Consider the following 15,621-nt stretch of genomic DNA (forward strand, 5'->3'; position numbering starts at 1 on the left):
GGCAATTTGCTTTCAATGGAAAATTGACCTGGATAAACAACAAAGGAAATATCGACTATTTCTGCTGGTTGCTCTCGAGATAAAAAGAACTGAGTTAGACATTTTCGGAGTATGAAGGGTAAAATAAAAACGGAAATTCTAACAAAACTATAATATATAGACCCACACGATGTGCTTTACAGAGGTGGGAAATATCTTTCTTTAGCAAACTATATTAGTTTGAGACGCTAAAAAATGAATTCCGTAAAAAGCTCGCGGGCGAACTGAAGGCCTATAAAAATCAAAAATATCACACTAAAAGACACAATTTGATGCTTAATTTTAACACCAGGATTTGTAAAAAAAATGTATATCCAAGCACCAAGTTTTTAACTGACATTACTGAAGAAAAAAAAAATATTGCTTTATATTTGACCGAGAAAATTAATTTCATAGCAAAAAGGTGTATCTCTGAATTGTGCTGATTTTAACATGTATCGATCGACTTTCAGCGCGACTAAGCATTTCTAAAGAATCGGTTGTCCAGGTTGCTAACTGAATGGGGGTGATATAAAATGTATGAAGTTTATAAAATGTGACATTTACGTGCCTTTTTATTGTCTGTAGTGCAGAGCTCCGCCGACTGAAGCTATAGATGGTGCCAGCGTGGCCGTCCCTGGCTACATGTAGAATTCAATTCCAATAAATATATCAGATTCATTTCAAGCATACACCATTGGTCTGCATTTAAAAGAAATGTTAATTCCCAAAGATATATAATCGAGTATCACAATCCCTCATTTCAAATATATAGTTTTGGTTTCTCTATTGTTCAGAAACCAAAAATCAAGGGATTAAAATGTGGAGATGAACTGGTATGCAATCATAACACTATTGTGCTAGGAGGACACAAGAGGGTATATATAATCAAAAGTATAATGGCCTATAACCGTATATAATAGCCTATTGTGCTAACATTTTCATTATCGATATCTATCAACGCGGACGACTTTTGATGTTCTCTGCCGTAGCTGGCACACTTCCATGACACCATAAAATTACAGCCGAGTTCCGAGATTCGTTTGATAAGTTATGCATATACATCATGTGCATATATTGAGGGGTGGGGGTGGGGGTGTTTTGTTTATTTGTCTGAAATATAAACGATGCATGATGATGTAGATGATTTGATTATGAATTAGATTATTCCCCGGAAAGCACAACCCATACCTCTTACCTATGTTCCTCCGCCACCTATATATAACCTCCTCCCTCCCCCTCCCCACACTCGATATCGACTCTTCCCTATTATTCCACTCCACTCTTGAGCCCCCTCTCCCCTCCTTCCCTTCCCACTTCCAATGCTCTCTCCCCTCTGTTTCTCTTTCTCCCTGCCCTTACCCCCGCCCCCTCACACACACATACCCTCTTTCCCTGGCGATCTCTTCTATATCTATCTCTCTCTCTATTCTCTAATAAATAAATTGAATAAAAGTTAGTTTAAACCAGCTTTCTATGATATTGATCTTCCGTCATGCGACATGCACATAAATAGAATGGTGTACAATAGTGTTTATATCACTGAAGTCATAATCTGTCAAGTGCCTATTCAGCATCGAAGTGGTTACGTAATTCTCTTGGTTACCGGATCACGCTACTTTGGTATGCCTTCGAGTGCCATATACTTTATGTGGTGATCATTTCGATCGTGGTTCATTACTCTAGCGCGTGATCCCGTTGACATAGTAACATTCAAGGGCGTAAATCGGGTGGGGGACAGGGGACACGTCCCCTCACTTTTCAAAGTGGGGGGACACAATATCAAATGTCCCCCACATTTTGGTCCCCACCCCCAAAAAAAAAAAAGGGAAAGGAGAGAAGAGAAAGGGAGAAAGGGAGAAAAAGAGAAGAGAAAAAGAGAAGAAAAAATGTTAAATTGCACGTAATTGAGTAGGCCCCCATCAGTATCACTGTCCATACCTAAAAATCCGCACAGCTGGGTCGATCGTATAAATTATAGGCTTGTGATTATTTTGGGCAAATTGCTTGAAGGCGGGTCCACTGCCCAAAAGCCTGTACTGCGGGCCCGTCGATATGCAGGGCCCGTGACATTTTATCACCAAAGTCAGTTTTAAGACGGACTCAATGCTGACTTCAACATCAATCCATGCATGCTTTAGTAATAATTCCGAATCTCAAATCTCAAGTAAAATTTTGCAAATTGAGTTCGGTCCTTTTTTGTTTGTTTTATGATAACAGTGTAAAAATTATGCACCAAATGACTTCAATTGGACCTTCATTTTGCAAAATTTTCCAACGTCTGAGGGCGGAACATCCCCCCTCATACACCCCCCTGCGTATACATAAACAAGTGGTCCCTTTCGCTTCTGTTTTAGTGAAGACTTGTCCACAAGTTAGGCCCTCATTTCACAGTTTTTCAGCTGTTTCAAGCTAAAATTTTACACAATAATAGTGTCAAAATGGTCCACCAAATGGCTTCAATTAGGTCTTCATTTTGCAAAAGTTTCTTACTTCTCAGAGGGGAACATCCCCCCTCAGACACCCCCCTGCGTATACATAAACAAGTGGTCGCTTTCGCTTCTGTTTGAGTGAAGACTTGTCCACAAATCGCTTATTAGGCCGTCATTTCACAATTTTTCAGCTGTTTCAAGCTAAAATTTTACACAATAATAGTGCCAAAATGGTCCACCAAATGGCTTCAATTAGGTCTTCATTTTGCACAAGTTTCTTACTTCTGAGGGGGGCACATCCCCCCTCAGACACCCCCCTACGTCGCGAAGGCGCGGCGCTGTCGCGCTGAAGTATCAATTACTAATAATTTTCATTGTGTCCCCCCCACTTTCAAAAATGGATTTACGCCCCTGGTAACATTACGTAACTTCGATACTGAATTGTAATGTCTGTGGAAATATTTCGATGGTCTATATATTTTCACAGTGAAATCAGCTTAGGCTAATTCGTAGTCTCAAGTCAATGCTTTCAAACTAAATCAATGCTTTCAAATGTAGACTGCTTTGTTCGACTTCTCTGCTCGTGAATATTGCACTGCGAAATTTAAACATTTCTTCTGTATACTTAGAGTAGGTAACTTCAAATCAAATAATTTTGCGATCCACACCACTTATAAGAAACTGAAACCAAAACCGAAACTGACTGACACAAATATTCGGTTTTAAACAAAAGGTAGAAACAATGAGTTCGATATCTTATGATTCAAGTGGTTAGGCAGGACAATAGGAAACCACGTGACCAAAACCAAAACCAAAACTAAAACTATATATTTGAAATGAGGCAGTGTCATTATATTATGTCAAAACAGCCGTAGATCTTAAAATATTCAAGGACATTGGTTACGTAATTCCCATAACAACGTTTAGTGATAGACCTATGAATAAGGGATTAAGTAGTCTTCATTTCTGATCGGTCAGATATGTGGTGTAAAAGTTTTTTTTACTTGAAATACTACTTGTATATCATACCTTAAATTTGTCTCGAATTTCCATCGCATTATTGACAGCAAGTCCTAATTTCGACATTGCTATTGCAAAAAGTCATTCCCTTCTCAAATTAGTAGACTTTCAATAAAAACATTATCTCTGGTGCCTAATGGAAATACCAGTCCGTCATTACGGGTGCAGAGGTCAGTGGTCTCAGCTCTCATAGCGGGCGCACTTTCAAGCTTGGTACTCGCATTGAACAGACAAAGTTCGCAAACTGAATGGCGACTTTATTTGTCAACCGTAATTAACATGATCGAGGGGTCGAACATAACCGATCGATAACTGGACTCATTTTCTACCAAGCAAACCAGCGGGATTTGTCATTGCTTTGCGTGCTTAATAGAACAACCGTGAATCTAGTGTCACCCCCTTGCCCGATATCACACCACTCCACGCCATACATAAATTCTCCCAGTCACATTTCCCCAATATGAAATTTTTAAAAAGTAAAATTTTAATTTTAATTCTTTTAAAGTTCGGCAGAGGCGGGATTCGAACTCACGGCTTTGGCTAGTATCACGTATACCATACGTCCAGCGCCTTAGACCGCTCGACCACGAAGAACTTGATAGTGTCATCGTGAAAATTTATACCTATAATATTAATAAATCGCAACTTCATTACTGCATCATATTTTGGAATTTTATCTGCTTAAAACATTAATGTGTATTATAATAAAGCTACCATTATTTATATTGTTGAATTCTCAAGCGCATAGAGACAATTAATACGAGGGTCCTATGAATAGGCCTACATACACAATACATAAAATCGATTTTGATATCGGCCATGTGCTCTGCTGTGCATGTGGTTTCCCGCAGTGGCGGAAGTTGTATTACGAAGTGCATCCGAACTCCATTTTGAAGCAAATGATTTTGACAAGGCATTGGATTGTTCCAGTTTGCATCCTAAATCCACATTAGACCCTAATTTTATTTACAAAATCAAAAGATTAGATTATCATAACAACAAAACGGTAATCATTTGTCGGGTCTAATGTGAAAATTACATAAAAAATGCAGTTTTACAGAATTAATTTTCACTTAATTCCAAAAAAAAATGGCGTATATAAGATTGAAATAAATTCTCTACCTTCTATACTAGATCAATTGTGACGCAAGTTGTTATCAAAAATTGTTGTGATAGATGTACAGTTAATATTCATATTATCCATTACCTATCTGATGGTACAGTTTTTACACAGAAAATATTTATTTGAAAAATCTGCCACTCGGCTTTTTCCGGAAAGGTCACAGGGTCGCCGTGACCTGTGCAATAATTACAATTAAAATTTTTCTTATTCCAACAGCAAGCGTTTCTAGAATATATTATGGCGAAATGTGGTGTAGCCCGATATGTAGTGACAATTCGCCAGCGAAGTGGTTACGTAACTCTATGGTAACTGGATCACGCACCTTTTGGAATTGGTACAGCTCAACTGATCATACTTTTCCTACATTCGACCTTGCATGATTTTTGAGTTGACAAAGTCATGAAAATAACTATAGATACTTTACAGACCATTAGTAGCCCAGTTCTGAACCTTTTCATTGATCATTCATAACAATAGGTATCTGATGGATCAGGGAAGATAATAAGGGATTATAATATATCGTAACCTTGATATTATAGTACATCTCGAGGAAAAAGTGCAATGGACATGTTTTCATTTTATGTTTCAAATATCCCGCGCATGAAAATTGAGTATTTAACCCAAAATGGAAAATGGAACAATTTATTGGAAATCTGTTTTAACAGATTTTTTGACATCTTTTTCTGCACTGTATTATACCTAAATTAAGAAATTTGATAAATATTCAAAGAAAATATAGGTCATCCAAAAATGTTGATTTTTACACATTTTGGGGCAAAAAAGGAAAAATAAGCAAAAATATCAAAATCTGTTTTAACAGTTTTATTCATCAAGTCATAACAAACGGCCTACATGCTTAATTTCTAATAAAATATTGAAATTGTGAAAAATATAGGTATTTATTGATTTTCATGTTTTTCTTGCAAATATGCTATAATATGCAAATTATGAAATTGCAAAATAAAGTTTCTACATAGCATACATCTTTCAAGTGTGATGTTCAAAATGACAGACATCAAAAAGAGATTCGATGAAATGTAAAGGTGTAGTAACAATTTTGGCATGGACTGTCTGGTTAGGCAAAGTACGGTAAGTTGAGCTGTAGTACATGCCATCTACACCACATTTCGCCATACTGCATTTTAGAAACGCTTGCTGTTAGAATAAGAAAAATTTTAATTGTAATTATTGCACAGGTCACGGCAGCCCTGTGACCTTTCCGGGTAAAGCCGAGTGGCAGGTTTTTCAAATAAATATTTTCTGTGTAAAAACTGTACCATGAGATAGGTAATGGAATATATGAATATTAACTATACATCTATTATAACAATTTTTGATAACAACTTGCGTCAAAATTGAAGAGAAGGTAGAGAATTTATTTCAATCTTATATACGCCATTTTTTTGGAATTAAGTGAAAATAAATTCTGTAAAACGGTAAATTTTTTATGTAAATTTTACATTAGACCCCACAAAAGATTAACGCTTTGTTGTTATGATAATCTAATCTTTTGATTTCGTAAATAAAATTAGGGGTCTAATGCGGATTTTGGATGCAAACTGGAACAATCCAATGCCTTGTCAAAAGCATTTACTTCAAAATGGAGTTCGGATGCAGTTCGTAATACGACTTCCGCCAACTTGCGGGAAACCACAGCAGGGCACCGTGCCGAAATCAAAATCGATTTTATGTATTGTGTATGTATCATATGCCGCCCGTATTAATTGTCTCTATGCGCTTGAGAATTCAACAATATAAATAATGGTAGCTCTATTATAATACACATTAAGACTGGTCTGCTGTATAAATCAAATAAGTGTTGGCAGACTTCAAAAAATGATTTTTCTTCAAACTTTGTGCATGGATGCACCTTGGGTCAAAGTCAACAGGAATGACATTCATGTCGCCTCTGCACCTTTGGTTGCCATGGCAACCGCCAAAATGTAAATTTGCCCAATTTTCAGCATTTTCAGCATTTTCCCATGTAGCAAAATGTAGAAATATCGGGTCAGATTTCAGGATGAAGGAAATAATGTTCAGTACCCTTCTTTTATACAGTGAATAAGATATCCGTCCTCTCTATAAAAATCATGTAAACACAAACAAATCATTTTCAGAAGTGGGTGAAACCATTATGTAAAATAGGGTGTTTTTCATTATTTTCAGCCATGCCAAAACTTGTGTTGGGAAAATTGATGTAAAACCCAAAGTAACACTTTTCTCACAATCATCTGCTCAGGGTAAGTAGATAAGATGTTGGTCTAATAATATCATGAAAAAAAAGTTTTGGTAAATTTCATACGTGGGAGCAGTGTTGCCAGGAAAATGGCACAATTTTCAGTTTTTAATTTAATATATTATGAAAAATAAGGGCTTTTATCCACCTAGGGATGATGATGCATTTTATGATATTAGTATGAAGACATTACCAACTGTAGTGCATGACTATCAAGTATTTCTGCCTAAGTGTTGCCAGAAACCTAACTTTTTTGGCGTTTGAGATTTTATTTACAATGGAAAATGCTGATTTTAACAGACAACTCTCTTGTTAATTTTATGCAACACTCTAGTATTGTTATTTGGATTAAGTGCTTGGTGTGACATGATTTGCATTGGATTCAACACCAGTGTTGCCAGTATCGTTGCCTTTTCAGGTGCTGTTATAAAGTAATTTTCATACGTGGGAGCAGTGTTGCCAGGAAAATGGCACAATTTTCAGTTTTTTAATTCAATATATTATGAAAAATAAGGGCTTTTATCCACCTAGGGGATGATGATGCATTTTTATGATATTAGTATGAAGACATTACCAACTGTAGTGCATGACTATCAAGTATTTCTGCCTAAGTGTTGCCAGAAACCTCACTTTTTTGACGTTTGAGATTTTATTTACAATGGAAAATGCTGATTTTAACAGACAACTCTCTTGTTAATTTTATGCAACACTCTAGTATTGTTATTTGGATTAAGTGCTTGGTGTGACATGATTTGCATTGGATTCAACACCAGTGTTGCCAGTAGCGCTGCCTTTTCAGGTGCTGTTATAAAGTAATTTTCATACGTGCGAGCAGTGTTGCCAGAAAAATTGCATAATTTTCAGTTTTTTTATTTAAAATATTATGAAAAAAGGGCTTTTATCCACCTAGAGATCATGATGCATTTGTATGATATTAGTATGAAGACATTACCAACTGTAGTGCATGAGTATCAAGTATTTCTGCCTAAATATGGCCAGAAACCTCGCTTTTTTGACGTTTGATATTTTATTTACAATGGAAAATTCTGATTTTAACAGACAACTAACTCTCTTGTTAATTTTATGCAACACTCTAGTATTGTGATTTGGATTAAGTGCATGGTGTGACATGATTTGCATTGGTTTCAACACCAGTGTTGCCAGTAGCTTTGCCTTTTCAGGTGCTGTTATAAAGAAACAGCGAAACCAGTTTTACTAGTAACATTTTCTATTCAATGAAGTATAGCGTGAAGTATAGCGGGTCCTGAACTGCTATTATTCACATGTCAACAACTTTATTGCTAGAAAACCCACTTTTGTATTATTGAGATTAAATTTACTGTTTAAATTAAGTGTAGTATACTTTACTTTGCTCGCCGTGATTTCAACACCAGTGTTACTAGTAATCGTGTCAGTTTATTTGCGACGGCGAACCCGATGAGTTCGAATTTCAACCAGCCTAATCATGAAGCTCTTGTGGCCAAGCGGTTAGGGTGAAGGTCTCGTAACCTCGAGGTCCTGGATTCAATTCCCAGGCGGGATCATTTTTTCTTCTTGTCTCCTTTATTATTTGAGAAGGCGAACCTGATGAATAACAATGTTTATTTATATAATTCCCGTCGATCCTGCCACTGTTTTTCCGTGTAATATTTGTAAACTTGTAAAAACCAAGAGTCTGATCAAGCAAACTGTTTCAAAACTTAAGGAAATATGTATATACATCAACATCGACACCTAATCGTCAGTATATCAAGAAAATTGAAAGCTTTGTGGAAGGTTGTTCCTGTTTAGTTACAAACAACGTTTTGAACAATTTCAAAACATGTAATGTTTTTAAGCACTATGTCTGTAAATGTCAGTTGGCAATCTTGTATCTTCCGTAATGTGAGTCATCAAATGAGATGAAAAAGGGTACCCTGCTGCATCATATCTAGTGTATGAACTGCAACAGACATAGCTAACCATGTTACCTCTTTAAATTCTTCTGTAGCTTTCTCAATTGTTTCAAAATAGCTGAAAATGTTACTAGCAACACAGGTGTTGAAATCACAGTGAGCAAAGTAAGGTATGCTACACTTAATTTAAACAGTAAATTTAACCTCAATAATACAAAAGTGAGTTTTCTGGCAATACTGTTGTTGACATGTTAATAATAGCAGACCAGGGCCCGCTATACTTCACGGTTTGAAACAATTGGGTATACTATGTATACCAGTGCTGTTAACCTCCTTTTCTGTAAGTTTATCAGTAAGAGTGTCATTATCCTGTAAACTGACTTGAATAGACAATGTTACTAGCAACACTGGTTTCGCTGTTTCTTTATAACAGCACCTGAAAAGGCAAAGCTACTGGCAACACTGGTGTTGAAACCAATGCAAGTCATGTCACACCATGCACTTAATCCAAATCACAATACTGGAGTGTTGCATAAAATTAACAAGAGAGTTGTCTGTTAAAATCAGTATTTTCCATCATCAATACAATCTCAAACGTCAAAAAAGTGAGGCTTCTGGCAACACTTAGGCAGAAATACTTGATACTCATGCACTACCGATGGTAATGTCTTCATACTAATACCATAAAAATGCATCATCATCCCCTAGGTGGATAAAAGCCTTATTTTTCATAATATATTAAATTAAAAACCTGAAAATTGTGCAATCTTCCTGGCAACACTGCTCCCACGTATGAAAATTACTTTATAACAGCACCTGAAAAGGCAACGCTACTGGCAACACTGGTGTTGAAACCAATGCAAATCATGTCACACCATGCACTTAATCCAAATAACAATACTAGAGTGTTGCATAAAATTAACAAGAGAGTTGTCTGTTAAAATCAGCATTTTCCATTTGAAATAAAATCTCAAGCGTCAAAAAAGTGAGGTTTCTGGCAACACTTAGGTAGAAATACTTGATACTCATGCACTACAGTTGGTAATGTCTTCATACTAATATCATAAAAATGCATCATCATCCCCTAGGTGGATAAAAGCCCTTATTTTTCATAATATATTAAATTAAAAAACTGAAAATTGTGCCATTTTTCTGGCAACACTGCTCCCACGTATGAAATTTACCAAAACTTTTTTTTCATGATATTACTAGACCAACATCTTATCTACCTACCCTGAACAGATAATTGTGAGAAAAGTGTTACTTTGGGGGTTACATCAATTTTTCCAACACAAGTTTTGGCATGGCCGAAAATAATGAAAAACACCCCTATTTTACATAATGGTTTCACCCACTTCTGAAAATGATTTGTTTGTGTTTACATGATTTTTATAGAGAGGAAGGATATCTTATTCACTGTATAAAAGAAGGGTACTGAACATTATTTCCTTCATCCTGAAATCTGACCTGACATTTCTACATTTTGCTACATGGGAAAATGTTGAAAATGCTGAAAATTGGGCAAATTGACATTTTCGCTGTTGTCATGGCAACCAAGGGTTTAGAGGCGATATGACTGTCACTCCTGTAGACTCTGACCCAAGGTGCATCCACACACAAAGTATTAAGAAAAATCATTTTTTGAAGTCTGCCAACATTTTTTGAAAATATCTGATTTTTACTGCATAGTGTTCTTAATGTTTTAAGCAGATAAAATTCCAAAATATGATACGTTTTATGTCTTTGCTTGTCACATGGTATGTTGAAGTAATGAAGTTGCGATTTATTAATATTATATGTTTAAATTTTCACGATGACATCAACCAAGTCTTCGTGGCCGAGCGGTCTAAGGCGCTGGTGTTATGGTATATATGAGAGCAGCGCAGTGCAGCAGCGTGGGTTCGAGCCCCGCCGGTGCCTCTGACAATATACAAAGTTTTTCTTTTTAATTCCATATTATGTTAGGGAAATGTGGCTGGGAGAATGTATGTATGGCGAAGAGTGGTGTGCATGCCATCATACATGGACGGCCATCTGCAGCATATCCTTTGAAGCTATGATCGTCTCGCCTGAACACAAAGACAAGATAGTCTTCAAACCTGCCATCGAATGGAATGTTGTGCTCTGAGCATCCGTGCAAGCATGACGTTGAGACCAAGGCTTATGTAACGCAAATTGAAACTCATCCAATGCCAGAGTAACAGGTAGTGTTAGATAAATCGAAACGGTGAATATATGTATTTATTTAATTAACTTAAACTGCAGCAAATAAGCGTTTTTTACTATAATTGTTTTGTGACAACAGAATTTACATTACAGTCGTAACTGTGTCACAGACAATGTATATACAGGGCTACGACACTCAGCTCATTTGCATGGCAAAATTACCCGTCTCCTCCGCAGCCAATTTGGTTTCGCTCTATCGAAATCAAGCAGGCCACGGAGGAGACTACCCTCCTTTGTGTTTGTTCATTTGTGTATGGAGAGCCATTATTGGAGTCTATAATGACTTAGGCTACGCTCTCAGCTAGAGTCCGACGCTGCATTGTACTAGAAATACCTTTCTGTGAAATCGCTATAGAGCCAACCGGGAACACGTATTCGTTTTGAAAATAAAGCATTAAAATTAGTATCACTCTTGTGGCCCCCGTGCAGTGGAAAACCTTAATTCGTTCATTAAAAAGAAATGAAAATAAAAAACATCACGGATCTACCTGTGTACCTATAAAATGGGCACAGCAATTTGTCTCAAATATGAGTGAATTTTAAGAAACATACGGGATATGATGAACATTAGCCCTAGAACTCTGGCCATAGTATCCGTTTTTACTTCCACTAGGGCCAGAGGCACTTACATTGAAAAATTTGTTGGAGATGCTTGAACGATCCAGTACAAAAAATCAATGCTTGATCGAACCAATACAAATATGTGTCAGGTCACTAATTAACATGATAAAACCCACTTGAGAACACACAATCGCCAGTCATTTCTAAAGATGCATTTATACTCAATCGCTTTTGCAGAAATCTGAATCGCACGCATGATCAGTGTACTAAATCGCCGTCGTATTTGCCTGCTGAGCATGCGCATGAATCGCTGTTTTTCAAAAGCGACACGTAGGCCTATATTGACACCCTCTGTCGGTCAACGTTCTCTAGAATTGCACACATAACTTGTGCAGTTAACGACAATGATTCAGTCTGATGATGAGCAACCAATGGGTATAAACACAGCTTTACACAATGACTAATTTACATAGGCACAAAAGACCGTGTTCATGTACCGTTACTCAGCCAAACATGACAGAGTAGGTCCCGGATGACGGTACATGTTCCTATCTCCTCAACGTTATACCTTTCCAACAAGGAAAGAGATACGAAAAGCGAACGTCTAATGAACATTGACCTGACGCCATGATAGCAGGATCTATTAGTCGTTTTATATACAATGTATATACCGTATTGTCATAATACCAATATTTGTCATAATATATAATGAGTAATATTTAGCAACGCAAACGTGTAGTTCATATGCACAAACGAATACATGATATTCAGGTTTTTGTACATCACGTATAACATGTCACATAGGAGGTCATACGTGTTGACCTTCATCTATTGTATTTGTTCATCTGTGTATGGAGAGGATTAACGCCATTAAAACTCCATCAGTATTAGGGCGTAGTTCAGTGAACTCACCGGATTGCTATTCCAAGTACTTTGATAATACAGATAATATGTATTAATGGGCCGAGGCGATTGCATTGAAAAACCTAATAAATTATTCATAACAGTTACGTAATCAATCGATAGTGCGGACACTTTTCATTTGTAAACCACCAAAATTCGTGATCTTTTAGCGTTGGAAAAGAAACCACGTGAATAGAGTGCCATCTCAAGAATAGGTTCTCTGTGGTATATACTTCGATTGAATGCCGCTTCTTTCAAACACGCTAATCCAACAGGTGCGAGCGAGACGTACATGGTCTCAGCATAATGTGAAATTTCTGTAGAATTACGATCTAGACGACCGTCCATCTCTTCACGGTCTATGGTTGAACCTTTTACAGTCTATGATTGAACAAAACAAACCCAGGATATTTTATGTTTTTGTAAATGTGATGAAAATAGGCTAGATAGGCCTACTTCCAAAACAAAAGTATGCCCGATATATGTAGTGACATTTCGCCAGCGAAGTGGTTACGTAACTCTATGGTAACTGGATCACGCACCTTTTGGAATTGGTAGTACATGCCATAGACATTGTGTTGCGATCATTTCGATCGTGGTGCAGAACTCAAAAGCGTGATCCAGTTGACATAGTGATAATCGGATTACACGTAACACTTCGCTGGCGAATATGATTGACAGCTGTTTGAACCAATCAAATCTTAATTTTATAAAGCACTTTGCACCTTTGCACGTATACCGGTATTTGTCGAGTGACATAATTTGGATCCCACATAGGTTGAGTACAATCAATGGTTATTAATTCTGTAATAATTTTGTTTTATGAAAAATGTAAAGATATTCAATTTTTAATTTTGCTTTTTGCATTTCTACTGGTTAAGCAACTAATATCTCAACAGGAAAAGTGTTACTCAATTGCTGGGTGCTATATATATTACAATATAAAATTTGGACAACCTGATTTTACTCTGTGTTCTAACATTATGGTCTTATTCAAAGAGCTGTTTGAATAATATTATGCAGTTCAATAGAATTCGATACTTGCTACAAGAGCAACGACTGAGGCTAAAGCTCACGCCATCCTTGATCAATGAATTTTCTCTGATGCCAGGTATAAGACAGAGGGCGTATGTACAATGTGGCCCCTGCATTAGAGAAAATACTAGTGGTTCATACTCTTACTACATGTACTACTAAAAATGAGGTACATTCTAGCGGTACCTCTTTTCTTATCATAAATAACCGCTTGTCTTGGTCTTGAGTCTAGTCAGTCTACACTGAAATTCCAGTGTAGTAACTGGATTCCTTGCCCTACAATAATTATTCATAACTTTTGTTACCAGTGTGTTATTATTTTTTGAGAAAAATGCAAAAATATTCACATATTTAACAAGGGGTGTAGTACCACCTTAAAGAGCGCTTAGAAATTGATATGGAGTGATGCCCTGAGAGCGGAACATCATATCGATATCCAAAAAAGGAGAGATGTTCACTTTAAAAGATTACCTATATAGTGATCACTACAGTGATGTGAAATAAAAGAGTGAAAATTGAGTGAAAAACATGAAAGTTACTCTAAAATGAGTGGAGGGCAATGAATTAAAAATTCACTACACTGGAGCGATAGGCTATCCATAAAAGAGTGTTATTTCACTCTTTTAGGTTTAGAGAGTACGAATGACCGAAAACATCACATCGCATAGTGCAGTTATGTCCACGGCAAATTCACCGTGACCTTTCCAGCCATAAACCCGCTTAGTGAAGATAACCGAAATATGCAATACTAAACCATTATAGTAATCCATTGTCCAATGCAAATTTATTACCACGTGATAATATTAATCCAATGATCGAATTGTCCGCTACGGTCGACTAATCCAATCGCATTACTGGTCGAACACGATAAGATTTCGGTTAATAATAAATAGATAGCACTCTCATAGGTCTTTAAACCTGTCTGCAGCCCTCTAGCTTTTGATTCAACAAGTTACTTTTTTTGGGGGGGGGGCGGTGTACAACTTTCAAGTAATTATTTTGTGTAAGCTAACCCTAAGCCTATTCATAACCCTAATCCTAACCCTAACTCTAACCCTCATCCTAACCCTAAACTAAGCCTAACCAATCAATGACAGTGGCTGTTTCAAGTCTTAAAGTCTCCCATGATGCAGTCATGTCTACAGTAGAATTCATCTCGACCTTTGCAGGACTTAACCCCATTAAAAGCTATTAAACCAAGATAACACTCATTGAAACAGCTCAACTGATTAAATCGGATCTTCTCTGGCTGTGCACATGTGACTGTTTTCATGTGCGATATCGCAATAAAGTTTGTATTATAGCTTCAGTTGGGTAACCGATTATAAAGGAAACGAAAGGAAACAATGGTATGTGTACTATTGTTCACGAAATGAGACAATGGCGTGCTTTTTGTAAACCAGCATTCTTGAAAATGAGCAACATAATGATTGTTGACTTAACACGGTTTGGAAATAATTTCTTCATATTTTTGGTGTTATCTGTCGTTTACATATCCTTCCTAAAACACAAAAGTACGACCCTCTCCAAACACCTAAATTAGCTAAAAATTTAGGACATGTTACAAAACTTTATTTTCTAGAACCTATTTAGAATAATTTAAATGTAGATTTTACCGTTTTTTGTGGCATCCTTCAGAAGTGAGCGGTCCGATACCAATATTTTCGGTCAAATCTCCATTCAATTAACACGGGGAGTTGGCTAGCTATGCCTTGCCCTCACTCATATTTTACAAAAGTGCGACCATTTCTGAACATCTAACCTAGCTGTAATTTTAGGTCATGTTAGAGAAATATATTTGCTAGAAGTTTTGGAGAATAAATAAAATATTGGCTGGTTATTTTTCACACAGTGATGTTAACTAGGCAAGTGTCCATTCTCCCAACATACATCATTTGTAGAGGTCACGCGACAATGGTGAGAGCACTGTGTATTGTGTATAGGAAAACGGACAGTAACTGCAGTATGCTTGCATGATCGCCTGTCGAATTCAACTACCTGCCTCGACCGGAGACTAAGTTCAAACCCCGGGCCTATTGGGTAGCCGTGTTAAGGCGCCTAAGACTGAAATCCTATGGTATTCGACCAGTAATGCGGCGACAGGAATGGAAGAAGATGGCTATGCCGGTCAGCATGATCTTGTTTGCATTTTGGCAACCAGTGTTTATCTGT

The sequence above is a fragment of the Amphiura filiformis genome, chromosome 4 (genome assembly GCF_039555335.1).
Source record: "Amphiura filiformis chromosome 4, Afil_fr2py, whole genome shotgun sequence".
Taxonomy (NCBI): domain Eukaryota; kingdom Metazoa; phylum Echinodermata; class Ophiuroidea; order Amphilepidida; family Amphiuridae; genus Amphiura; species Amphiura filiformis.